This window comes from Pinus tabuliformis, chromosome 2_2 (assembly GCF_031772625.1).
Source record: "Pinus tabuliformis cultivar Carrire ecotype Pingquan chromosome 2_2, CPIR1, whole genome shotgun sequence".
Taxonomy (NCBI): Eukaryota; Viridiplantae; Streptophyta; class Pinopsida; order Pinales; family Pinaceae; genus Pinus; species Pinus tabuliformis.
In genome coordinates this window covers 112,954,904-112,971,458 of record NC_142300.1, presented here as the reverse complement: position 1 = coordinate 112,971,458, position 16,555 = coordinate 112,954,904, and the positions used below count along the sequence as shown (strand labels likewise).

General features: G+C 38.0%; 1 protein-coding gene across 1 annotated transcript in view; it reads left to right on the top strand.

The window, feature by feature from the left end:
* The window catches only part of LOC149191618 (K(+) efflux antiporter 5-like), a 379,177-nt gene that overhangs the window by 19,527 nt on the left and 343,095 nt on the right, over positions 1-16,555 (top strand). The gene's annotated exons all lie outside the window — the stretch shown is intronic.

The window sequence follows — 16,555 nt, the reverse complement described above, 5'->3', positions numbered from 1 at the left end:
GGAGAAGTTTGTTGCAACAGTGGTGCAGTCCTCCTAGGGAGCTGAAGTGGAAGAAAACCGAAAGTTAATATATTGCAATAGTGAAGGCCGAGGAGTGGAGAAGTCTGTTGCAGCTGTGGTGCAGTCCTACTAGGGAGCTGAAGTGGAAGAAGGCCGAAAGTCTAAAGCAAGCCAAGGTTGAAGAAGAAGTCGAGGAGGAGGAAGGAGCAGAAGGTTGTCTATCTTTGACTAAGGATCTTGTGTCTTGGTCTTGGAGTGGCAGATAGATCAGGGATCTCGGTCTTGGTATTCGTCAATTGGAATCTCTATAAGAAGAAGAATTTGTTCGGGTTTTCTTCTCAAATAGTGAGAGGTTTTGGCCCTGGCTGATAGCCTATTTTTTGTGTCTTTTGTCTCTTTATGGTTTATGCATTGGTAGTTGTTTGATGAAGAAGAACACTAACAACCTAAGTAAAAGAAGATACTAATCTAAAGAAGCAAAAAGCACTCACAAGCAATTACTAATAGAAGAGAAATCACATAATTACTATGCCCTAGATTTCTCAACATTTTGTAGACCTCTTCAATTTCGTGTCTATCGTTTCCCACAACGTAGTCCAAAATGCATTGAGAAATATGGTGTCCCTATTTGAAATGATTCTCCTTGGTATCCCAAAGTGTACCCAAACCTATCCAAAGAATAAGTTTGCTGCTTCTTTCCCACTGATGGTATTTTTATGAGGCATGAGAATGCACATCTTGCTAAACTTGTCAACTACCACAAACAAACAGTCATGTCCCTTCTTAGTTGTTGGTAAACCTCCCACAAAGTCCATGGAAACGCTTTCCCAAGGATGAGTGGGTACAGGTAAAGGATGTTATAGACCTTGTTTCCTGTAATGTTCCACATGGATGTGTTCTCTAGGGTGGGGGGTGCATTCCCCACGTTTCCCATGCACCTGGGATGGGGGGACGCCTGAGAACATTTCCCTATGCCCCCCTTTTGGGGAAAGTCAAGGAAACACAAGGGAGGACATTTCCCCAATGTGGGGGATGCGTTTCCCCAAAAGGGGTGATTGTGGGCATCCCCCCTTAAAAAGGGTTGGACATCCCCCCGAAATTTTGCTTAGAAATAATACTTTATGAGTGAGAAAGTGTAATGTTCAACCCTAGCGCCCTACCAATGCTATGTAATTAATGGTAATGTCAAATTCTTAAAGTAAAAGTGATATTCTCCTTTCAACCTTTTACTTAGATTTGTAACATTAACATTAATTATTTCATGATGTTTGAAAGTGGTTCCAGCCTCATTGGATTTCATATGGAGAAACTAGAATCTTAAATACCATTCAAAATCCAATAGAGTTAATAGTTTTCAATATTTAAGGATTGGTGGATTGCAACATTTCCATTGAATTCTATCATGTATGAGGGTATGGAACTAGCATTTAATTAAGAGCACAAATCTCTCTATGTACCTCGATGTTGGTGGCATTGATTGTTGAACTCCTCTATCTCGACCTTAGTGAAAATCTTCCCATTACTGAAATAAAAATTTTGATTTGACATTTTAAGCTTTTTCTATCGTATTTAATGCCGAGGGTGATATTGATCATGAAGATCTTAATATATGCAATGATTTTGAGTACATGTAGGTATTTGTTGTAGCATGTATTTTTTTGGACTATAGAGGCAATCTAGAGCCTCTTTGTTGATGTTTTTTTGGTTCACAAATGGATTGCACTCGGTACTATTTTGGATATATGCACTCTTAGTTACTAATATATGAGAAACTTTGCATATTTGTGTATAATGGTTCGAATTCATATGGATGCACATGAATATTTACGTATTTTTTTTTCAAAATTTGAATATTTATGTATTTTTTGGTAGCTTGGTTTTTTGGTCCGGTTCCTTATTTTGGGGTTGACCAATTTGATGATTGGTCCAATTTTGATAACATTGGTTCATTATACATTGTTCAATTTCAATTTTGGTCTTGAGTCTAGATACTAATGACCTCAAATCGAGTTTTTGACTAGTCACATCTTACTATTTTTGAGTTTGAGTAATTTCAATTTACTATTCCAATCTTCAAACATTAACATCTACTATCTTTTTTAGTACTAATTAGATTCTAGAATAATGAATGATGAACTTAATTCAACGTAGATTCTAGAATGATGAATGATGAATTTAAACTAATGTATACAATATTTTATTATTTTTATTTCATTGAATCATTTATGATATATGAATCCATGTATTTCATTATTGAATTTGAATTTGGATCTGAATCATGTTTATAATACGCACACACACACACATACACACACACCTCGAGGTGCCTTGCCTCCCTTGAATTTCCCTAAATTTGGGTGTGCTCCCAAACCTCTCATCTATCCCCCTTGAATTTCCCTAAATGTGCTTCTCCCCGTTCTTGCGTTCCCCCATCTTGAAAATTTGGTGGAACATTGATATCTTGTTACTAAGCTTGCCGATATAACAAAACATACATACTCTTATGAACCTAGCTACAATTTCTTGCATTATGGACCAATACACATCTTTGCTTATTGGCAACTATCTTCCCTACATCAAAATGCCATAGAACCTTGGAGGTGTGAGCCTCTCCGATTAGTTGCAACCACTCACCTTTAGGAACACATAGCTTTTCCCTCTTTTAAAGTAACCCATTTTGGAGATGGTAATTGATTGTTTGTCTCCATTGTTTGCATGACTTTGACTATGCAATTGCTTAAACACCTCCTTGAAGTCCTCATCCTTAGTATACACCTCTTTGTATTCAACATGGGTGAAACGCTACATGTGCATAATAGTTACCAAAGCTGTAATGTTTGATGTGGGTGGCCTTGAAAGCATGTTGGCTAACTTGTTTCTGCTGCTTTTCTTGTACTTGACCTAGTGTTGCAGGAAATGTCTCCCCCCCCCCGCCACAAAGCTTGATCCACGTCCCGTATGGAAACGCAGCTAATCCGCCCTTTGAAACGCGGCTCTGAAAAACTGAAACGTGGATCGAGCCGAGCCAGACGATTCCTGGCCTATGGGAACGGTGTGGCCTGATCCACATTTCCGTATGATCCATGTTTCAGAGGGCAGCTCAACCCGTGGATCTGCTGCAGATCAGAGCTTCTAGGTAGATCGCAATTGCTTCCGTGGGCCCACCAGTCGGTTCTGCTGTGCGACCTACTTAAATTATTTTTATTTTTCTTTTTTTGGCTTAAGTTGGGTTGGGGGTGGGTTAGTGTTGGGTTAGGGATGGAATGAAAATAATAAAAGTCCTTTTCACCTCTTATTTGCTCACTCTTATGTTTTTGGAGAGCTTGGAGAAGAGAGGAGAAGAGAGCTTGGAGAAGAGAGAGTTGAGGAGAGCTTGGAGGAGCTAAGAGCATTGATAGAGGAGGAGTTTGGAGGAGTAAATAAGGGCTTCCATCTACAAGAGCTAAAGAGGTAAGTGCAAATCCCAAAATCCCTCATTTGTTTTTCATTGTTTTTTGTATTTCCTCTCCTCCCTCTCCTATTCTTGCCCATTCTTTCTTCTTGCTTATTTATTTGCAGGTTGTCCACCACCTATATTCATATTCCAAGATGGTGTGTTTTTGGATTTATATGTATCATTCCACTTTTGGTTTTCATGATGGCAAGGGGGAGTAGGAATAGAAGGGAAGAAGAAGAAGAGAATAGTAGTCCCCATATGAGTGACCCAATGTATGATGAGGAGGAAGGGGATGGACCTCATGAGAACATTGAAACACTAGAGGGAAAAGCTGCATTGACACCCTTGTGGAACTATGTGACCAAACTTGAAAGGGAAAAAGGTGGTGGAAGCTATAAGTTTTTTTGCCCTCATGGTTATCATGGAGGAAAACCATATAGTGGTTCATATACCCGTGTGAGGAGGCATTTTTGTGGGGTGATGGACAGTGATGAGAAAAAGGGTGCCATGGGGATAGCAATTTGCCCAAAGGTTTCAATTGAACAAAGAAGAAAATACATCCAAATAGAGGAGGTTGCACAACAAAAAAACAAGAAACAAAAAACTCAATTTGAATCAAGTGCAACCTCTAGATTTGGTAGCTCATCTCCTCATGGTACTTCTGCAAGCTCTGGAGGTAAAAGAACAAAAGGGGATTTCCTGAATGTTGCTGGGAGGGATGATGTGGATGGAAAGATAGTTCGATTTCTTTGTGCTTGCGGTGTACCATTCAATGTGCTTCGCTCTCCCTATTGGCATGAAATGATAAAAGCCATCAATGAAGCTCCAAAAGGATACAAGGCCCCCAACTATGAGAACGCTAGAACAATGTTATTAGAAAGCTAGAACAATGTTATTAGAAAGAGAAAAAACAAAGGTTCAAAGAGCTTTGACACGTTTTACAAATGAGTGGGGGTGGACCAGTGTTGCAGAATCGCCCCCCCCGCCGGATCCAAACCCAGAATCGCGGATCGGAGCGAAGCGTCCCGGAATCCACACTGGAAGCGCGATTCCGTTTTTGAGGTGGCGCGATTCCGGGTTAAAAAAACGATTCCTGCCATTTGAGGTTGCGGCCCCCCGGAATCGCGCAACCTGGACGCAACCTGGACGCAACCTGCACGCAACCTGCACGCAACCTGGACGCAACCTGGACGCAACCCACCAATATGACATCATTCTCATATAGGATTCCTAATACCATATAACTTGAGCATTGTAGCCTGAATATACGGTCTTACTGCTCTGAATACAATGTCAACTCAATGAATATACATTGAAAAAGGGCGGATTGCGTGGCGCAACCGGAAGCGCAGTCATCTACTGAACTGATGGATGCACTTCTATATATTCATATACTGCTGTAATTAGAACATAGCAATACCATACTCAAGCTATTTGAGCAGTGATATCCATACATAATGCTAAGTGCATATAAGAATGAAGAAGTCTCTGCTTATAGGTTTATACCCATCATTGCCAATATTGGGAAGCCATACCAATATTGATCTATATGAGAAACGATAACATATATATGACTGAAGCAAGTGACATGTCCATATTGAATTGATGTCATGAACAAATGTCATAATGCAAAGAATCATACTGAAGCATATGCCAATGATCATATGACACTATTGGTAAATCATACCAGGAGCAAGAGCATAGCCATATAACGAACGTCCAATTATTCCAGAGGTGCAGTATCAAATTATCAATACACTGTGAGAGTAGATCTGAGAGACTTCCTTGTAAAGTCTGCAATTCTTGCTAATGTAGTTTGTTGCCCTTACCTTGCTTCAAATCACTGTGATCTTATGTCAACTATGCTTCCACCTATGCTGATCTACTAGGTATTCAATGTACTGCTGGTGGGGCTTAAGCCTTAAGGTTCCTCCTCAAGCCTCCTACAATTCACGGTTTTGCTACAGCAAGGTCTAGGTCTTCATATACGCGGGTTAATACTTTTTATAGTTTTATGTTTTATAATATGCTTAAAATTTGATGTATGTTTGTAATAGCTAGAATATAGATGATTGTTGTACATACTAGTAACTACAATGGAATCATGGATGCCATAATCTATCTTGATTTATGCAAAAATATGCATGTTTTCATGTCTTCTACAATTAATTTGGTATTTGGGATGTTTGTTTTGAGTATAAATGCAAAAAAATATATAAAAATATATATATATATAGCAGACGCTTCCGCGGACGCTTCGCTCCCTAGATTTTTGGAAAATGACGCTTCCGCGCTCCGCGCTTCCGCTTCGCTCCGCTTCGTGCAACATTGGGGTGGACTGTGGGGTATCCATTGTATCAGATGGGTGGACAAATATTAGAAACCAACATTTGATAAATGTTCTTGGTGTTTCCCCTAGTGGTGCAATATTTCTCCGCCTCCATCAATGCAACTTCCCAAAACATTTCAGATCTCCTATTGCAATCAATCAAAGATGTTGGTCCTAATAATGTGGTTCAAGTGATCACAGATAATGCAACAAATTGTAAGGCAACAGGAAAAGTTATTGAACGTACTCATCCACACATCTTTTGGTTTGGGTGCTTGGTGCACACATTGAACCTTTTGATGCATGATATTGTGAAGCATAAATAATGAGGGTGGATTAATGAGCTTTACAAGAGAGGGAAGCAACTCATTAAATTTATCACAGGGCATACAAGGGTAAACTACTTCTATGGAACTTACTCCAAGTTGTAGTTGCTTAAACTTGCAAAAACAAGATTTGCAAGTTATTACCTCGCCTTTAGGCGGCCAGTGAAGGTGGGGCAAGCTTTAACTAATATGGTGACCTCTGAATCATGGGAGGAAATTAACACTGATAGAGATAGTGCTAATGTAGCCAAGGACACTGTTCTTGACATGTTATTTTGGTCATAGGTTAAATATGTTTTGCAATTCACCAAACCAATTTATTACATGATCAAGTTTGCAGATTTAGATCAACCAATAATTGGGAGGTGTATGAGCAAATGGATAGCATGTTGAGGCATATTAAAGACATTGTTGAGCCTAGAGATATCACCTTGTACAATTATATTCGTGCAAAGGTGGAAAAACGATGGGATATGCCAAATGTTCCATTGCATGCATTAGCATATGTTTTGACACCTAAATACTATCATCCATCATGGGTTTCAACACGAACACCTGGGGGGAGCATGAGAAAACCACACCTAGATCCAAAGGTTCTAGAAAAATATATGATTGCATTGGATAAATTAGTCCCTGATGAGGAGGAGGCTGCCATGATGTGAAAACAGTTGAGCAACTATACGCTTAGCACTGGTCCATTTGGGAGCATGCATGCAATTAAAGACCGAGAGACTTTTTCTTCTCTTGAGTGGTGGAACATGCATGGAGGTGCTACTCTACTTCTACAGACTTTGGCATTGCAGGTGCTATCACAGGTGGTAAACACTTCTTCTGCTGAGAGGTGTTGGAGCTCTTATTCTTTCATCCATAGTGTTAAAAGGAACAAGTTGAGTTTAGACTGGGCAAAGAGCTTGGTTTATGTTCATTACAACTTGCCATTGTTGACCCATTACTTATATGATGCAAAGACTAGTAAAGACCTTAAGGTTTGGGACAAGAATCCAGAGGAGCCCAATTTGGAGGATGGAGTTTTGCGATTAGAGCAATTAGAGGATGCTCTTATCTAGGATGATGATCGAGTTGAGATGCCACCTCGATTTGGTCCCTTGATTCCCAGGTTCCGTAGTTCAACACCAACAACAGGGGCTTCGCCTTCATCAATTTTAGTGCCACAACTTCCACGACCACCATCTTCTTCATTGCCATTGTGTGGAGGCCCACCGCCATGTACTCTTTGTGGTGGAAGGAGGAGAGATTAGTAGATATATTCACAATTTATTACTTATGTCATAGATTAGATTTGTAGGCTTGTTGTGAATTTGAACTTTTTAGTCTTGGTGGTGGCCAAGTGGCCTATTTTGTAAACATTATTATTTGAATTTTGGACATGACTAATGTTGACAGTTGCTCACTTGCTAGATAATATGCTTTATGTTTTATAATATGCTTAAAAATTTGATGTATGTTTGTAATTGATAGAATATAGATGGTTGAGGCTCAAATAATTAATCATTGATGTACAATGGAATCATGGATGCCATACCTATCTTGATTTATGTAAAAATATGCATGTTTTCATGTTTCTACAACTAAGTTGGTATTTGGGATGTTTGTTTTGAATATAGATGCAATATATATATATAGTAGATGTTTCCGAGACGCTTCGCTTCCTAGATTTTTGGAAAATGACGCTTCCGCATCCCCGCTTCCAAGAAACGTCCCCACTTCGTGCAATGTTGATTTGACCACTAAATGAATTTGTTGTAAAAATCCCATCCACTTATAATGCTTGGTTCATTGTAACTTACCATGGGCCTGTTGGTGGTACTGTAGCAGCTGGTGATTTGTGTGGATGGCCATTTCCTTTTCCATTAGATAGTGTTTCCATTGCTTGACAGCTTGTACTAGAGCATAGAGCTCCTTATCGTAGGTAGTGTAGTTGAAAACCACCCCATGAAATACTTCAGAATGGTAGCATACATGTCTTCCTCCCTCCATCAAGACCACTCCCATAGCATACCCACTCTCATCCCTTTCCACTTCGAAGGGCTGTGGCTAGTTTGGTAATGCAAAAACCAATGTTTGGCTAATTTTCTTCTTCAACTTCTTAAAGGTCTTGTACTAACCTTTCCCCCACTGGAATCTCTTGCCACTTGCTATTATGGCATGGAATGGTGTAGCTATTGCTGAGAATAAGGCTATGAAATTCCTCATATTATGTTGCCCCAACAAAATTCTTGAGCTTAGAAACATTGGTAGGCACCGAACACGTCATGATGGCATTTATCTTGGCAGGTCTATCTTGAACTGCCCTCCACCAATCACATAGCCTAAATACACCAAACACTATTGTGCATACTCACACTTTTCGAGATTTGCCAACAATTGGTGCTTCTTCAATGTCTTTAGCACCTACATCAAACATGAGATGTGCTCCTTCCAGGTAGCATTATATACCAATATATCATCGAAATAAACAATAAAAATGAATCTAGAGATGGGCATAATATATCATTCATTTGTTGAAAATTGGCATCCCAGGGATGAATTTCTAAAAACAGAAAGTCTAAAAATAGAATTTCTAAAAATAAAAGTCTAAAAATAGAAAGTTTGAAAATAAAATGTCTAAAAATAAAAAGTCTAAAATTAGATAGTCTCACGATAGTAAATCACTTTGCATCAATTTGTAATCAAGTATTGTTGGTGAGAAATCACTTATCATTAATTAATCCTAATAGTTCAATATTGACTTAATATTTTATCATTATTAATATTATTATTCTTATGATACTATTATATTATTATTAAAACGAAATTTAAGTCACTCAATCATGGCTCTCAATAATGTTCTCTTATACTCTCATTATTGATATGACATATTCCTCTTACACTGTCATTATTTCTCTTACACTCTTACACTCATTAAAGCTCGTCATAAAAGATTCTCTTACACTCTCTTACACTCAATAAAAGCATGTCATAAAAGATTCCTCTTACGCACTCTTTAGTGCATATGTTACACTCTCTCTTAAAAGCATAAGTTACAAAGGCATGCATACCTCCTTAATGGCATAAGTTACATATCCTAAATGGGCATGTGTTGTTCTCCCTCTTGACATGCGAGTTACTCCTCCTTTATGACATGGGTTCGTTGCTTCTCTTATATATATGTGCCTCATTCTTTCTCCCCTCATTACTTGTGCATTGTGAAAGAAAAATTTGAACTTGAGAGAGAGTTGGAGAGAGATGAAGAATATTGTGAGAGAGAGGCTTGGAGAGTAAGAGTAGAACTTGGTAAGCCGAGGTTGATTCGGTGCTTTATTGTTTCAGTGTCGATTGAGTTGAAGGGAAGGTTGATTTAGTGTGTGCATCTGCTGCTGCTACCAATGATCTTCATGCTACAACTTGTTCAAATTTGGGTGAACTTATTCATTCTCTTTATCTCTCATTGTACTCTATATCTCTGCTGAACAATTGATCTCTAATAGAAGAAGAATTTGGTTGGGTTTTCCCCTTGTGGGTTTTGCTCTGGTCATTGGATCTAAATTCCCTATGTCTACTTGTGTTCTTGGTTGTTTTCTATTTTGCATGTGGTCTATATGGTGTATGTTCTATCTACAATTGCTTAATTAATATTGCAGAAGAAAGTTTTGGAACAAGTAATTGTTGCAACATAGAACGTTAAAATTTCAACATCATTAATATCGTGAATGTCACTGGTGCATTGCATAAATCAAATGGCATAATTAACCACTCATACAAACCTTGTTCGGTTTTGAAGGTAGTATTCGAAGTATCGTCTTCTTTGATTCGAACTTGGTGATACCTTGACTTTAAATCTAGCTTTGTGAAGCACTAAGTCACATGGCATGAGGAAACTAGACATGGGGGACACGAAAATAGGAGTATCTGACACGTTACATAGTCATCCCCCAGAACATGACACGAGGGACTCATTATATACTATATATTAAAAAATATATATTAAAAATGTAACAAATTAGTGAATTGCACATAAAATATGAAATATATAAAACATTTACATGATGATGATACAAATTCAATTTTAAAACTAATGCATATAACCAAAATAGCATTGAGTGCAATCCATCTTTGATCCAACAATACATCAACAAAGATTCTCATGCTTGTAACAATTAAATGGCTTGTAGAATCCAAAAATTCTCATGCTGCAACAAATAACTAGTACTACGTATCATTAAAATCATTGCCTATATTGGGATCCTCCTCATCAATATCACCCTCTAAGCATTAAAATAAGACAAAAAATACTAAACATGTCAAATCAAGATTTTGTTTGAGTGATGGGTACATTTTTAGACAGAGGAGTTCATCAATGCCACCAACATCGAGGTACATAGAGGGCTTGGTCCTATTAATTAAATGCTAGTTCCATACCCTTATACATGACAAACTCTAATGGAAACATTGCAATCTCCCCAGTTCTGAAATCCTAAAAACTATTAAGCCCACTAGATTTTCAGTGGGATCTAAAATCCTACTTTCTCCATATAAAATCTAATGAGGTTGGAACCACTCTCAAGCACCCCGAGTCAATTAATGGTAATGTTAAAAATTTAAGAAAAAGGACCCATATTTCCACAAATAGATTAATGATGCCTTAGGAATTATGTTAAATAGAGTAAAGAGGGATTGGCTAGGGTAGAATCTTTCACCACCGAAACCAATCAGAGAAAAGGGGTCTTAAAACCCTCCAAAAACCTCAACTCAAAAATCAGAAAGATCCATAATCCATGATGATTAAAATGATTCTCCTCTTTCATTTTTATAGATTTCCTTTAGGGTTTCCCTCCTAATCTTAATTTGAGGGGTTAACAAGTTTCCCTCCATTTTGCCCCAAATTTGGCTTTTATTACAAGTTTTTGTCCATTTACCCCAAATTATCTAATTTTACCCCAATAACATCAAATAATTTGCTTTCTCCTTTAAAAATGACCATAGACTGCAGGGTTAGATAGGCTATTTCGTTCTCCCTTTGTCAATTTAATTAGAATAGGACATTACATGGGGTGCTTTTTTTATGCCAACCCCACCTTCTCTACCATATCTACAAGAACCATATTCTTAGAAGTTAGAACTATTGAAATAGTTTAGGACTTTACAACAATTACCTTTAGACTTGTATTTCATTATGAAGATATTTTTTCAACCATCCTTTTTCCTATGATATTTGTTCTTGCTCAATGATGCCTCTTGGCATCATTGGATTCTCTCCATAGTACTACTCCCCTTGTACTACCTAGGGTCTTTGTTTAGTTCCCATTGTTTTGTGGACATTCAAAGGATTTATGGCTTTCATGTCCATTAATGTAACAATATATGCTTTTGTAGGTACTGCCTCTTCTATGCGTTTGGAACTCTTTGTGATCACTACTTCGTGTAGGTCTAGATGCTTCAGCTTAGTACAACTCGACTAGGAAGATTTATGTGTGGGAGATTGTGCCTAAACTAGGGGGGAAATCATTTGTTATCCATGTGACTATACAAGGTGAAGCATGCAATGGATGACATTATAGGGAAGTATAAGGCTCAATTCACAGCGAGAGGATTCTTCCAAAGAGAGGGAGTTGATTGAGGAGACCCCTTTTTGAGTTTCTAGATATACTTCCTTTAAGACTACCATGTCTTTAGCATTGGTTTTTGGTTGGTAATTATATAAAATGGATGTAAAGACTGCCTTCCTCAATGGTGTGATTTAGGAAGAAGTATATGGTAAAAAAAACATTTAGGAAGAAGTATATGGTAAAAAAAACATTTAGGAAGAAGTGACTTGTTATTTATAGTATTTTTCAGTTACAATACCATGGGTCAACTCCATGGGTGAATGAATACCATGGGTGGATGTCACAATACCATGGGTCAATGAATACCATGGGTGGATGTCACAATACCACGGGTCAATTCCATGGGTGAATAAATACCATGGGTGGATGTCACAATACCATGGGTGGATGAATACCATGGGTTAATGCCATTTTCCATTCGGATCATACGTGAAGTTCAAAATTCATGCAACAAGTTGAGAATGCAGTCGTACAACAAGGCCATATAACTATATAGGTGTTGTGTAGTAGGTTGAGAGTGTAGGCATACAATGCAACCATATAGGTGTTGTGTAGGGTTTGTGGAGCAGGTTGAGGGTTACAAGTCCAAAGGGTTGATCCATGAAATTCTAGTGGGTCGTACATGTTGAAGAATGTAACTAGGTTTGGTCTTCATAATTGTATTTGAGTCATAATGAAAAGTATTTATCAAAATAAAGTTTATTTATTATTTATTATTATATAAATTGACTTATTAAAGCATGGGTTTCATGCTTGGGTCAATTGTTTTTAGGTCAAGGTCTCCATTGTAGACCTCTAGGGTTTATGTCAAGTGTCCTTGTCCATGTCATATTGTAAAGAACCCTTCTTGGGAATTATTTGTCAAAGAAGAAAATTATTTTATTGTAAAATAGGTCATTTAGGCCTCCTCCACCAAGTCGGCCTCAAGGAGATCAAGTCAGCCTCAAACAGGGTAATTCAACCTCACCAAAAGCCTATATATTGGAGCAACTCGACTTCATTTGGAACAAACACTCATCAAGTTCGATTTGCAGTAAAAAGTGTAGTAAACTGGTTGCAGTGAAAAGTGCAAAGTTGTTGGAGAAGAAGGAGAGTTGCTGGAAGAAGGAAATCGAGTTTTTGGGTTACCTTTCTCTCACACATGCGAAGTTATTGAGTTGAAGTTGGGATCAAAATTCTCTCTCTATTGCAGGATCAAAGTTCTGAAGCTGTGGTAAAAAATTCTGCTGCAATTGCCGTAAACTTGATCGAAGTTTTTGGATGTTGCTGGGTTGAAGCTGCTAAACAAGAAGAAAACACTGAAGGTTGCTACATCATAGAAGGCTGACTTGGTGGAGGAGGAAGGTCTGTTGGTCTAGGGTCTTGGTTGTCTCACTGTCATATGAATCTACTGAAGGAAGAATTGTTGATTGGGTTTTCCCCTGTATAGGGATTTTGTCCTAACTTTCCGCCTATATCTGGTGTCCTTGATCTTCATGTTTTGTACTTGATAATTGATTGATGAAACAAAGATAAAAGAATAATATAAGAAAGTTAATAAGAACACAAGAATATCATAAGTAATTATCAACATAAGAAAATCTTTCTGCCTTTCTGATTTTCCAACAGTACACGTACCCAATAAAAATCATAATTTTTGTTGTAGCTTGCATTTATTTTCTATGGGCCATTTTCCTAGGAAGGGAGTCCTTGTATGCTTGGATATTATTTTAATGAGAAGCAATTTCGAAGGGTAGAAACATTTCGTGTGCATGTGTGAAATTGGTTTCATTTGCTTCCATTGTAATTTTTATTTTACTAGTTGAAAATCCCAGTGTGTGCATTTTATTTTGTGAGTTGTATTAAATTTCAACAGTAAGTAAATCACAAGGAAATATTTGTCACGTTCTGGGATTAGGAAAATTAAACATTGAGAAGCTCAAATAGAGAGGAGTTGGCATGGGAGTTCGAGATGAAGGGCATTTAAGTATTGCATTATTTCTTGGGTCTAGAGGTGTGATGGAGTCCAAGTAGGGTGTTTCTCAATTGGGTAAGTATGTATTATAGATTTTGAAGAGGTTTTAGATGATGGATTAGAAACCCTTAGCTACTCCCATGGTACCAAATTTGAAGTTGCATACTGATTTGGATTCTGATATGGTAGATCCTTTAGTTATAGATAGTTTGATCTGATCTTTGATATATCTGGTGAATACCATACTTGATATATATTTGTAGTGAACACTTTTAGCCAATATATGGTTGAGCTAAGGTAGATTCATCGGCTAGTTGCAAAACATGTGCTCCATTATTTAAAGGGCATAGCACATCATGGTGTAAGTGTATTCAAAATAGTGTTGTAGGACTTGTCACGCCCCCTCTCCCCCAGAGTTGAAAAGCTGGATTCGCGTCTTGTGCAAAATTGCGGTTTTGCCCAAAATTCATGGTTCCTAGACTTTTAGATTCGTGTCCGTTTTGAAGTGTGGTTTTGCAGGCCCGAGCCACGGTTTCAACACAGTTCCATAAGATCAAATCACAGTTTTGGCATGGTTCCCCCGCCCAAACTGTGGTTCCGGAAACCACTCGCATTGTTTCGGGGTTTTTTTGTTGGAATTTTCAAATCGCTATGTGAGGAACCATGCTTCCTGAACACTCCCAAGGTGCTCCCTTGATGCTCCCTAGACACTTAATAGATTCTCCCTAACGGTAATGTTAAATTCTTAAAGTAAAAGTGACATTCTCCTTTATCTTTCATTTTCATCCTTTTCCATAAATTTTTAACATTACCATGAAATGACTCAAGATGTTTGAGAGTGGTTCCAACCTCATAGGACTTCATATGGAGAAAATAGAATTTCATATCCCATTTAGGGTTACATGATCAATGGGATTATGGCATTTCACTAGATTTTATGATGTATGAGAGTATGTGATTGGCATTTAATTGAGAGAACCGAGCCCTATGTGTACCCTAGTTTTGGTGGTGTTGATTGTTGAACTCCTTTATCATGGCCTTAGCAAAAATGTAGCCTTCACTGAAGTCAAAATCATTGATTAGGCATGTAAATGTTTTTTTACCATATTATAAGGTTTGGATTAGGCAGTTTGATCGAAATTGGGCAATGTTGACTAAATTCCCTAGAGAGTTGAAGTAGAGGCAAAGGCTAGACAAGAGGAGAGGAATCTAGATTCTAGATGATTGATGCTCGAATAATTATTCTCAGAGTTAAGGCTTCTTTGAGAAGAGCAATTTTGATTTCATATTTCTGGATCCATCACATTAAGATCCATCGCTAAAACCCTTAATGTGATGGATCCAGAAATATCAGATCAAAATAGCTTGAATAATTAATCATTAATGTCCTATGGATGCCATTTCTATCTTGATTTGTGGATAATATGCATGCTTTCATATATCCTGCAACTATTTTGGCACTCTAGATGTTATTTTGAATATAAATGCAATGATATCTCTGGATGTTTTTTTGAATACACACACACACACACACATGCTTCTAGGACGCTTTGCTTTTGAGGATTTTTGGAAAATGATGCTTTTGAAGCGTTGCTTCCAAAAAATGTCCTCGCTTTGTGCAACACTGATTCAAAAAATGGTGAGTTCATGCTGTATGAGTTTGTTGATTTTGTATGGGTAGGGGATGCTGGTGATAGGAAGAGTGCTATAGGTTGGTATTTCGGTTTGGGTTTCAGAGTGATATTCTGTTTCAGTAGGAAGCATGCATTGGTGGCATTGAGGTTAGCAGAGGCAGAGTACATGGCAGCCAGCACTGCTAGTACATGGCAGTCAACACTTACCATAGGCTAAAGAGCTGCTCATCTTGTACATCTTTCTTCTAGATCGTCTTTCCATTCTTTAGAGTTGGCCTTCTAGGTTTTTAGATAAGATTGCTATTTTACTTCCTGTTTCTTGCTTTTATATGGGAGTCACTTTAGTGTTCCCACTTTGTTCTGCAATATCGTTGGTCCTTAAAACATTCCCATTGGCATACTTCAGTGGTCATATGTTGGAAATTAATAGATTTCTATCTTGTCTTATCAAGTTGATAGCAAAGCTGACATGTGACATGTTGGAGCCTATTGTGGTCTACTGTGTTAGTGAGAGTTATACCAAACTCTTTGAGAATCCATATTTGATGACTGCTCTAAGCAGATTGACATCATGCACCTCTTTCTTTAGGACAGGATTCAGAATTGAACAATGGCATTAGAGTATGTGTAGATAGATCAGCTGGAGAACACTTTCCTTGCTAAGAGGAGTCTTATATTTTTACCTTGTTTTGCTCTGCTAGCCTTCTCCATAGCACCAGGGTGCACACAGCCAGTGGAAACAACAAGAAGTCTGTACAACAGAAGCAGGGAGCAGTGGTGATAGAGTATCTTCAGAGTCCAGACATATCAACAGCTTGCAGGTAACAGAGGGGAAGTTTGAGATCTTTAGGGAGAGTATGGGATTGGTGTAAATACCTTTCCTCACTAAAAGGAAGTGTTAGATTTTTACCTTGTTTTGCTTGGATAGCCTTCTCTCAAAGATCAGGGTGCACAGTCAGCAGGTACAACAGGAGGAGAAAGGGCAGATGATAGCAGTCAATATGATAGCAGTTCGCCTGGGTTCTTGTGCATGACTGAGTGTGAGGGAGGGTCAGTTATGTTGGAAGGAATAGAGCGCATGCATGCTGAAGCCAAGCTTAGTGTATTTCTGGTTTTGCTACCTTAAGTTAATCTCGGTCACCACAATTCTATATTTAGCAAGTCCCAATTTCTAGTTCAGTTCAGTTCAACATTCAGTTTCGTTCTGTTTTTAGAATGAGTTCTATTTCCTACTGAGTCTAGGCACTTTTCATGAGAACTGGGTAGTTAT